The 12028-nt window shown below is 38.1% G+C and overlaps 1 long non-coding RNA gene across 1 annotated transcript; it reads left to right on the forward strand.

Annotated features, from left to right (window-relative positions):
- The first annotated feature begins 760 nt into the window (after positions 1-760).
- Positions 761-9607, forward strand: LOC124185451. Its single transcript, XR_006871398.1, has 3 exons — positions 761-771; positions 6621-6625; positions 9472-9607. It is a non-coding gene; the product is annotated as an uncharacterized LOC124185451 (long non-coding RNA).
- Positions 9608-12028: the final 2421 nt, after the last annotated feature.

Consider the following 12028-nt stretch of genomic DNA (forward strand, 5'->3'; position numbering starts at 1 on the left):
TCAGCTTTGTACCGAAAACAACCGCAATGAGAAAGCTGCTTGAGGGTGGAAACACGCACAAAGGGTATAGAGAGGGCGAGAGTTCATTGTAGAAGGGAATAATTGATTGTCCAGCGGTGAATATAGCGACATATCGGATTGCGTAAGGCGTTTTACGTTTGGGCAGTAAGGTTTCGTTGAATCCATGATCGTGAACGGTACAATTCCAATGCCATTGTTACACAAAAGTCATCGTGGTATTAACGACATTCCAGGAAATTGCCTAACAGGACTCGCATTTGAAACAGTATTCACTTTCATTTGAAACACATTCACTTGGTACTATTAACATTTGTATCATTCGAGGTGCCTAACGCTTACGGACATCTCGTTTATTCCTATTTGAGGCTATTTCAATTCATAATTGAGATCCTACATCGTAACAATTTGCCATTGTTTCCAAAAGCAGTCAATTCGCATCAGTTTCAATGCTGCTGGTGAACCGCAACTTGTTACTAACTTAAGAAACACTAGGGGAATGAATGAACCTCGGAATGCAAAGAGACTGTAGCTCGTACGTAATACGACATTCCATCATGGTTATACATGGTTTTCCAATAAGCATAAGACATAGTCGCGGATATCTGCACATGGCGGTTACGCAAGCCTTTCATAGTTTACTCTATGATTTAAGGATATTGATTCAGCCGTACTATAACGAAGGTCCAGGATGGTTACAAATCGCGGCGTATTGAGTTTCTTGGTCAAACAATTGACCGGAACACGACGGTCGTGTTTTCCTAGTCGGGATACGATGCGGTGGATTGACGTCGACGTTCAAATCACTCTCATATATGTTCCAATTTATTTACCTCCAGTAATTTTCTCCTGGATTTTACCAACGCCTTCCCGACCTAGCACTGTGATAACAAAACTCGATCAATTTCGGCGAGAAATTAGAGTAAAGATACGTTTGAGATAATTTATAAAAGACATAGATATGACACGTGAAAAATAATAACCTTTCGAGTGCTGATTGATCGTCACTTGAGATAAAAATCCTAACAGTCCCCCACATGTCGACATGCAAGCATCGTTGAGCTCAGGGTCATTTGCTGATTGAGCACGATTTGCGTTGGCCACCCAGTTAAGCGGATTACACCGATGGGTTTTTTAACTCATCGGTTATCCAATATCCCCTCGGACAAATGATGTGCAAAGTTTGATTTGTCGCTTTGAGGCAACCTAATCAACGAATCATCCCGATTGACCGAGGCGCGATGTCGTCACCAACCGGAAACGCTAATCTATCAATTACTGCAGACCTGTAACTGAGATGTTGAGAGAGTTTGTCAATGCAGCTTGCAAACTGCGTCAGCGCCGCCGATCGAGTTCACATTGTCATGCTGTTACGCGTATTAAATTCTTTAGCAACTTTTATGACGTTTCTCCAACGCTCAGTTGCTTTGTACGTCTTATCGATCGGCTCTTCGTTGCTCGGTGTTTTTACAGGTGGAGTCACAATTCGTTAGCTTTATCCTCAATTGTCGACCGGAATTTTAGTGGACCTGCTGGGGTATTTTTAATTTCCAGTTTCGCCTGTAGCTTCTGAACCAAAAACATGCTCACTTCCATTTATGTCTCAACATTTTCATTCTTTAACAAAGAATCTGTGAAAAGAATTTGAAGCCAATCGGTCGTGGCTTTTCATTCGAAAATTGGGTTTTCGCGTTTTTGGAAGCAGTAAAAATCACACCTGTGGTCCAAAAAATCTATATCCCAGTGAAACATGATTTTCTTTGTACACTCTATACCATACTTGAAAATAAATAAAATCGCCGATGGTCAGTTCTCGTGGAATGCCTCATACATATTTTATACACTTGGAATAAACCGTGGCATTGGTTCGTCAGCGGAATAATTCCAAGTGTTATAATTTCACTCCATCATCGCAATCGCCGCATTAAGGTAGGTACTGATCGGAACTAATTCTTCAATGGCACATGAGCGTTGCGTGTCACGAAATGTTCTCGACATTTATACAGCTTATAGGCACGGCCGACATATTCGTTTCCTGCAAATGAGTACAGGAACCGCATTTTAAACCACCCACTCGATTCCTCCAACGCATTTCCGGCGTGATCATTCATTCATCAAATCGCATCTCAGCTATGTTAGTTAATTAACGTTAAAAAGACATTAACGGACGAGTCGAGATGAACGACGAATAAGTTTTCGATGTCTTCGGATCAGCGTAAGCTTATCCTCTTCGGGTCAAAGTCCCTTTTCCATAATTCCAGGAAACCGTACACGTGGCAGGAAACCGATCTTGCTATGTCGCAGATCCACGACGATCTATCTCCGAAAGGTGAGATTAGACGGGGCGGGGTTTAAACTTCTGAAGTTGAAAAAATTGCGAAAGCGCCTAATTCAGAATTATTTGATGGCGAAACTAGAAGTAAATAAATCAAACTTTCACCAAACAACAAAGTGTCGAATATTCGGACACGCGACGGTTCAAAATCCCGAGATACAAGATTCCGAAAATTCAAGTTAAGATGGAGCAAAATTCCAAAAGAGAAAATATTCTCGCACAGCGTAGTTTACTCAACGAGTGGGTGCAAAGAATCGGAAAACCGAATATCAAAATGACCAGGAATCCGAACGTAAAAACATCCAAAACCCAAAACAAAGAAAGGTCAAAGTGATGAAATTTCATGAAAACAGAAATTTACAGAACTGAAAATCTTCGATCAGTCGGAATTTCGATGTTTCGGGTGTTGACATTTTTTCATTTTCGCACTTTCGGACCATTGATTTTTCGGAGCTACGCCCTTTCGGAACTTTGCACTTTCGAAACTTTGAGCCTCGGGTTTCGGGCCATTCGAAACTTTGAGCCTCGGGTTTCGGGCCATTCGAAACTTTGATGTTTCGTCATAGTTTGATTTCTTCACTTCAAATTTAGCCACCAAAAAATTCGAAATTTGTAGCTTTCGGAGCTTTTCAAATTCTGAATATCAACCCTACTCCCCGATTAAATAGCTTTTCAGCCTCTATATCCCGAAGAAAACGCTCCTTCACCGATCATGCGAAAAGACGTTACCAGTACAGCTCCCTACTGCTGATTGCTCTTGCTGTAAGCAAACGACAATCGCGTCGCTAAAGGACTTGAAAACTATCACCGAGACGCCGAATGGTCGGAGCTGTTCCAACACGCGTGCTACCAACGCATTTGTGCGTGCGTCTGGGACCTCTCGGAGCAGACTTCATGGTGCACCAGGGATTTTTGCAGACAGTTATTTAAAGCCTCCGCTCCATTCGAGGGATATTATGCGCGGCGCTGCCTTGGCCGAGTGCCTTGCCGATTGCGCACGACTCGCGTTTGTGTTGGTGCACGCACACGCGCGTGCGGGATTACGGTGCGTGAAGAGTAACGGCCTACAGCCGACTTCACGCCGAATGGAACCAAGCTTTTATCGCGATTGCCGGTCGCGGTGGTGGTCCAACTTCTTCGGGGCTTCCGCGGCGCTTCTTCTCGGATCCGCTTCGGCGTCGGCGTCGGCGTCGCGTGTCCTTGACCGGCCGTGCGGCACGGTTCGCCAATATCGGGATCCGGTTCTCCGGTTCTCCGGTTCTCCGCGTTTCTCTCCGGCTGCCTCGAGGGTCCTCCCATCATCTCCCAAGTCTGTTCATGAAACTGCGTTACTAGGACGACGAACGCGTTCCCTCTCCTTTAACTGTCTCAGTTAATTTCATGCGGCGAAAATACACGCTCGAACTACAGTCGCGCTTCCACGAACAAGTCTCGTGCTGCAAATACGTAGCGCGTAGGTTGAACGCCTCGCGGGTTTTAGGATCAAGGAAACTCGCGTGCAAAACGTGCCGAAGGCAGATTCTTCCATATGGAAAAAATTAGTAAGAATCTGTTAAATGCTGCATCTCTTAGTCAAACTTAGTTAAACTAGTGAAAGTCGGTTCCGTATCCAAGTGAACATAAATTCTCGAAGATTCGTACGACGTCCGTAACTTATCGATGTACGTGTCTTGGAAAATTTTGTCGATAAGAATTACCAACGTGCACAATACTGCGATTTCAAAATGGCTGCGCTCAGAATTTACACAAAAAACAGAAATCCAATGATAAACATTAGTTCGATTACATCGTAATTCAAATTATGGACAATGATACTTCTAAGGAAGAGACGTGGATAGCGTGATACCATTTCGAGCTTTCGCTATCGAAGTTGGTCGGGGAAATTGTCGGGGATCCGTAATCGATGGGAGGATCTGTGCGTTATGCAGGTGAACTGAGGCGGGTGAATCGACCTGTACATTTCATCCACGAGACTCACGTTCGGTTACGACACGGAGAGAGTATTGACCGTCTCAGCCCGCACAGTGGAATTTTCCACTGCCCTATTCCAAGCCTGGTATATATACTTATATACCGGCGCACCGCAAGCCATCCATCCGCCGCACGAGGCTGAACCTCACTACTGACAATTAAAAGTAAACGAGAGCTCAGGTAGCGAAATATCGATCATTGCCATCGAACGGTGATGTTCGAGATTGCTCATTCGCAAGAAAAAAAAAAAAAAAAAAAAAATGCTTTTCGTGAGGGTATGAAAATAGGAACCACGGATCCTGGCTGTTATCGTAAAGTAATAGTGAGAATAATTCACTTTTCGTCTCGAGCTTTTCACACTCTTGCATACGACGTTCAACTTTAGCTCACGGGTAGCGATCTGTCACCTATATAAATTTTTTTTCACTTGACGTATGTATGTATACACCAAATTACCAAAGACTCGTTAATTTTCTCACTTTAACGCGACAGTCCCCGTGCAAGCAATTATCCTGCAGTGGTATAAAATTGTGACGTTGGCAATTCCGTCGTTTTCTACGAATTCGAGTTAGCTCTTCATCGCGAAAAGAGCAAACTAAAGAAGTATATATTATTCCCGGCGTATAGGGAGGAGACATCCATGATACGTAAACCAGAGCTGCTAAACGCGTACCTTGAGTTCTACGACGTATTCTTCTCTGTTTTACTTGTCGCAATGCGGAGTTTCAATTCTCCGCGTGTAATTGTTGTCAGGGCGTGTATAAACCGGCGATTCGTGACACGGGGATAGCATCATCGTTGACTAGGATATTGCAAAATTATAGGGTAACTTCCAGGACATGCGTACGATCACTGGTAATTCCGATTACGGAAAGAGTTTTGCGTCCACGTGCCTTCTTATTGTCACTCAGTGTTCGTCGTGGTTTTTTTTACGTCTTCATGGCGGCTGATGTTTGTTTGAGAAAGCTAAAGAAATGAGCGTGTACATGTGTGCGTGTAGTACAGATAGTTGAACTTTTGTGCTTTACGCGAACAAGAGGTGTGGCCGCGAACGCAAACAAGATCAAAGGTATGGTATACCTGAAGACATGTCGTACCGCAGAATGACCAGGGCCTGTAGGTTTGAAACATGCCACAGTAAAACATGCTATAAGACCACTGCGATTCATACTATGGTTATACCGATTATGAATGTATAAATCATCGTAATCGTAGGAACAATAACGATCCTACTGATACCATGGGCAGTACCGAAGCTTATAAATTTTACGACTGTAAGCAATACGTGCCAGCGTATGGGATATACGTGAAAATAAGAAACGATCAAACCCAAGCACGTTATTAATTCTCGTTCCAATAACGTGGCGCCTAATCCGTCGAGTAAAAATTACTTCAAAGATCCCGATCCAAAGTCCTGTTCGAAATTCACGTTCGAAATTGAAATTGATAATTTAAATTGTGACCATAAACAGCTCAGGAATTTCAATTAAAGTCTCCAAAGGGAGATTATCATTTTCATTTGGCACCGTTGTCTTGTGATTATTATCACTGTATGCATGTATTATGTATAAATAATTTCCCGACCGCAGTATATCCAGATAAAATCGATGGTTTCAACCGACTAACTACGTGTACATATATAACATATACGTATACTTAGCCGCAAGCATATTTGTAGCGTCGTTTGGACTATGTTGGAAGTTGCTATAATTTACATATACATATCGATTAACATTTATCGCTCTCCACATGGCTGTGTGTGCGTGTGTGTGTGTGTGCGTGCGTACGTGTGTACACGAATAGTAGAATAGTCGGGCATCTCGGCTGTGGAATAGGAAAAATAGTACATCATTTGCAGAGTCACCGGAGTGTTGCCAGTCTATTTTTAAACCCACTCCGACCTTCGGCTTTACGTAATATTATAGGTATCCAAAGAACATGTAAAACTACATGTCATTCGCCGTGCAACCGGATAATCGTAATCCAATGGAACTGGAGTCGCTCGTTTTGACGTAAACGTGAAATGTATTAAAGGCAAAAAGCCTTTTACGCAAGCTATCGCTGCAAGGTAAAATACGTAACTTCCGGTCGAAAATTGAACTGAATTTATACGTTTTGAGGAATCGATTTCACTGGCAACGTAATAGCTGGATGTACAATAGGCCGGTACAATAATGAAGAATGACGAAGACGGAATGAAAATAGTTTCGAGCTTATTTTTAAATTACGTAAACAAGCCGGGAGTAAATTCGAGCTTTACGCCGGTATGAATCTTACGCGCCATCTTGGTCGCAAGTTCCGGTTAAACCAGGATTTTCGCAGTAATTTGAGTCGATGTCACGCTGACTCGTACCATCGGTTGGTCTTTGGTTATCGTCGAAAACAGCCCAAGGATATCACGAGTTATTTCGTACAGTCGGTATCCAAACTCACAGTACTGGCATGTGGTGAAGAGAAAAGCGGAAAGAACGCTATCGTCACGCTGCAATTGTTTATTGCATTATAATCTCTAAACGTGTGCTGCGTTACCGACAATTGCAATAATAACCACTAGCTTACCGGTAACTAATTGGACAATCAAAGCAGCACTAACCAATGCTGGTCACATAATGTTCTTCCAATGGAAAAGCCGATATGACACTATACGTAAAATGTTAAATAAGTTTGAGATTTATTTTTTAACGAGTTCTGCAGATTTTTGCAATCTTACCTGTGGGTAGAATTTAAAAATCAGAAGACACGGTATATACGAAATGGATTGGAAGTTGGATATGAAGTAATGAATTTGAATCAGGCATTGTTACAAAATAGTTGTTTATTGATCCCCTGGCTACACAGGTAATTTTCCCAATACATTACTTTGTAACAGCTCTCAATTCAACAGTTAAGAATTATTACTAATGTTGGTTTTTCTTCATTTTCATTTTCATTTTTTTCTGATATTACTTCCTCAAGGTTAAATTGCACCTCAATTAGTCTTAGAAGCGATTAATGAATTTCGATTGTTTCTACAACCATGGGAATGTTATTGGTGTGCTCAACAATATAACAATTCAATCCGTGCAAACATTTTTTTTTTCATTTATAACAGGTATCCAAATTATTATATATAGGCAAGTAAAAATTTCCTCCTCGCGGTACATAATTGCAGTGACTATTTTCTCATATAAAGATCAAGTATGGTTTATACATGATTTACTACGTAGGATTTTCGTTTATTATCTTCGGTTTACATCCGTTCGCAGCTGAAATATTTTCCACACGCTATGCGACATATGAATAAATAATTTAGTTAATTCATGAACGATTCAAAAGCATCGAAAAAACGATAGTCTGTACTTCATCTAACCGTGGTTTGCTAATATGCAGCGCTATGATGCTGATATTAAATGTTTCGAATTACTCGCATCTGGAATCTGGTCTGAACAAACTCGAAGAGCGTTGGATGCTCGATTCCTATATCTTAGAACGATGAAAATTAAGTAGTTATGCACGTTAGACAAAAAATTTTCTAGCGTATCATAATACGAGAAAGATATTTATAATAATTTACGGTCGACTAGCATAAGTGTTATTAATTAATCCATCGGAATTTAACAAATTGCAAGTTTTTCGCTAAATACAAAGTTCTTTTTTTATAATATTAATAATACGCACTGAGATGGCGCGTGTTTATTTATATCTCATGCGTCAAAAATGTTCAATGTATTTATGTAACGTCATATATACGTATGTACGATATAACTATTGTACCGCCACGTATCGAATTACAATATGTTCGTATAATATATGTATATAGTGTATATATCATACTACATATTCGTTTCTGCGGTTTTACGAATCGTGTTTGGGAACATAATTAAACTGAAGTCTACCTAATATTATGCATATGCGATTTTTGTATATTTACATATATATATACTTGGAAAAATTAATCTATGTCGAATCAATTAAATTGTCGTTTGCTTAAAATATTTACGAAAGTTTGACCGAAAGGACTTGTGCTAACATCACGTAGACAAAATGACGTACGTTACCCGATCATTTATCGGTACATAATTTTTAATCATACATACAGGCAAAACAAGTTGTTTAATAAGAAAACAGTCGGACGTACAATTACTATACATATAATAGAAAAATATAATAGATAAAGATTTCGGGATTGATCGACATAGAAAATTGCCTAGAAACTTTTATTTATTTATTTATTTTTATAAACGTTATAACCTATGTGTATACGGCTAAAAAACAATAATCAGTTATCCGTTCACAAGACTGCACTCGCAAAATTTTTCAACCGTCAATGTTTTACGAAAATGCCATCAGACACCGGCTCAAGCGTAGGTTTGTCGCAAGCTTCATTCGGGTCGCTCAAAGTCGGAGGAGCTTTGAAGGTGGTTGAAAATATCATTTGCGAATTGCGAGACAATTTCCACGAATGCAGCTTCGTGACGCGCTGACCCTCTGATATACATATGGTATAAATACTTAGGTATGGTTAATGCGTGTATGTACGTATAATACTAGAATATGCATAAAAAAGATTGACTTGGAATTTATCAACTCGGGTATTGAAATTTTATTTTATTCAAAATGCCTTCGTATATGATGCGTATTACGTTATTTTATATGCCGCATACCGAATTACCAAAGCGCACTAAAAATATTCCTACTAAAATATACGGTATAGTAAATGAATAAAATACTTGGTTAATTGTAATTCACTGCAGGGACGACTGAAGGAATTAGTGACTGCTCTGATTTCAAAGTCTCTCTCTACGTACCTATATGCATGTATAATTAGCGTACACGTGTACGTATTGGTGTCGGAGAATCATGTGGTTATGCCGCATGACAACGATAGTATTATACAGCGATGTGACGACGATGGCAAACGCAACGAACGATCGAACGAATCAATGAATTTATGGAAAAACAGGTCAAGAACGTATCCAACTTCGTATAAGTGAATAAATAAGTGGTTGACACAACGAATCGTAAGATAAATTAATACAATAAAACATACACTTCTGCAATCTCTATCACATGCTGTTGGAAATAATCTGGGAATTTGCGTATTTTGTTTTTTAGATTATTTTGACGTTTTTTTACGTGTTTATTTCGATAATAGATACTTCGAAAAGATCAAATCTCCAGGTTAAAATAAATACGATTCACAATCAGTGCTAACGTTACTTACAGTAAGTCTGGTTTTCATTGGTACCAGGCTAGGGCTAAATTTGAAAATAATCAACAGACCAATGGTTCATTTAAGAAAATGGATTCAAAACTTGACAGCTTTTAACTTGTGCAAATCTGTTCCGCCGCATATGAATTCTGTGAAATTTGGAAATTCAGTTTCAACTTAATATCAAGATACGACAAGTTTGACGTTAACCTCGAATTATTTTCAACAGCGTATCATATGTACAAGTATCACAAAAATGAAACACGGAAGAATCTTTGAATCACATGCTTGCAGGACCCTTTTCTCATAGGATGATTCTTACATTTGATAACCAGTTAATTTATTTAAAATATTAATCAATTACTCAGGCACGCTTGCAGTAGTTAAACAACCCGCGAATAAAATTACTATACAACAACGTAACGAACTTAGCGAATATTGATTTTATAAATACGTATCTATCACCCTCTCTTTCTCAATTTACAATCCAGTTGTAATTTAATATATATTAGTTTTTGTAAACAAGCCCTAAAATCATTAGTAAATATTGAATGCGTCTTTAATGATCTCTATATATACGTATACATACATATACATACATATATATATATACATATATATATAGAGATTTTTTCATGTATATATATAGTGTATACTATAGTAAATATACATATGCATACGTATGCACGGTACGTTATGGTTCTGAGCTTACACATACGTGTGCATATATTTATGAATGCATGTATAATATACAATAATGAAATAAAAGCAGCAATAATAGTAATATTAATAAGAAGAATCATAATAATAATAACCTTTACTACGATACTTTACCCGTTAATTAAAACTACTTAACAATATGTACAAACGTATTATATATTATGATATCTCAACACTTTATGTACAGTCGTCGATTCGTGAGTTGTGATTTTTACCGACGTCAGAAATTCATGCCTTTGCACGTGACGGGCTTGAATTCCGATCCTTGTTTCCGCTGTGTTTGATAATGACAAATTATATGTAGTTTTTTTTTTTTTCTATCCGATCGGCAAGACTTGATTAGTTGTTTTTTATTTCTCTCTCTTTCGTTTCACCTTACCGTCAAGGAGGGACTCCGGTGAAATTTTGATAACGGCGAGTTTTTTGCATCTTTCTTAGTCATTTTAAAAACGAAAAACTCAGTGCTATCGAAATTCCAACCGAGTCCCCCCTCAAGCCAGCCGTAGCGCGAGAGCGTAATTTTGTCAATATAATTTTACCCGCGTAAAATAATAATAATAATATTAATAATAGTAATAACAGCAATAATAATAATAATAATAAATAAACAATAATGATAATTATAATAATTATTTCTCGCCTTGCACGGTATCAACCTTATCGCGTGTTACATTATACTCGCAGCCGTCCATGGTTGGTAATACACGGATCTCTAATGTGAAACACCCTGTATCACTGTCGTAACCTAAACTTAAAGGTGCCCCCACAATTCCAAGTATCTCTATAATCTAAGGTTGGTATTTAATTATTTATTCATTTATTTATTTATATATTTCCGTATATGTAATATAATAATTAGTAGGTAATCTTTGGTCAATTGATATAACAACTAGATGGCAATAACCACTGGATAATGTGTAAAGGCCTTGCCTTAATTTATGTTGTTAAAAACTATTTTTTATTTTCTAATTTTTTTCACCCTTAATGCAATCAATTTTAACGACGTTAACGACTAATTTAATGATTCATTGTATTTGAATGTAAAATGAAATGAAATTATGCTGTGTTGTAATCAAATCCGATAATCCATAATCGACAGAGTGAAACTACGACGAAACGTCGGAATAACTATTAACGTCAAGATAGGACGGTAATGAGTGATCAATGAGGAAAAGTCAATTCAATTTTAACAATTCCTGCGGAAAAATGTTGAACGGTGGGCATTTATATAGATAACGGAAAAAAAAAACTTTGTATATAAATGGTTGAAATACTTATTTTCCTATTATAATGCGTATGTATGTGTGTGTATATATATGTATATGTATGTATGTAGCTATACATATTAATATATTATAGTCGTAAAACTTTAATACCATAGCATTTCCGCGTAAAAACAGCGGCCACCACTCAAATCATGGTAATTATATGTACTATATATGTATAATATATTATCCTACGCTACGCGTAATCTTTCATTAATTATTTAATTCATTAGTTAGGTAATTAATTGTTGTTACTGTTGTTATTAATAATATTATCATCATCGTTATTTTCCTTAGTTAATTACGAATGTAACGTTATAGTGTTAAAGGGATTTTTTGCTATTTTTCTTCATAGTTTTAACGGTTTCTTTTGGTAAAAAGTAGTCGACGATATTAGATTATATTTTCACTTAAATTCAGGCATAAGCTGCCACCATCTTCTCTACCATATTAATCATTTTATTATACATGTATGTATTACGCACGTACGTACGCAAGTCTAACTGTTAATAATGACAAATATACGAA

Source organism: Neodiprion fabricii, chromosome 6 (genome assembly GCF_021155785.1).
Source record: "Neodiprion fabricii isolate iyNeoFabr1 chromosome 6, iyNeoFabr1.1, whole genome shotgun sequence".
NCBI classification, from domain to species: domain Eukaryota; kingdom Metazoa; phylum Arthropoda; class Insecta; order Hymenoptera; family Diprionidae; genus Neodiprion; species Neodiprion fabricii.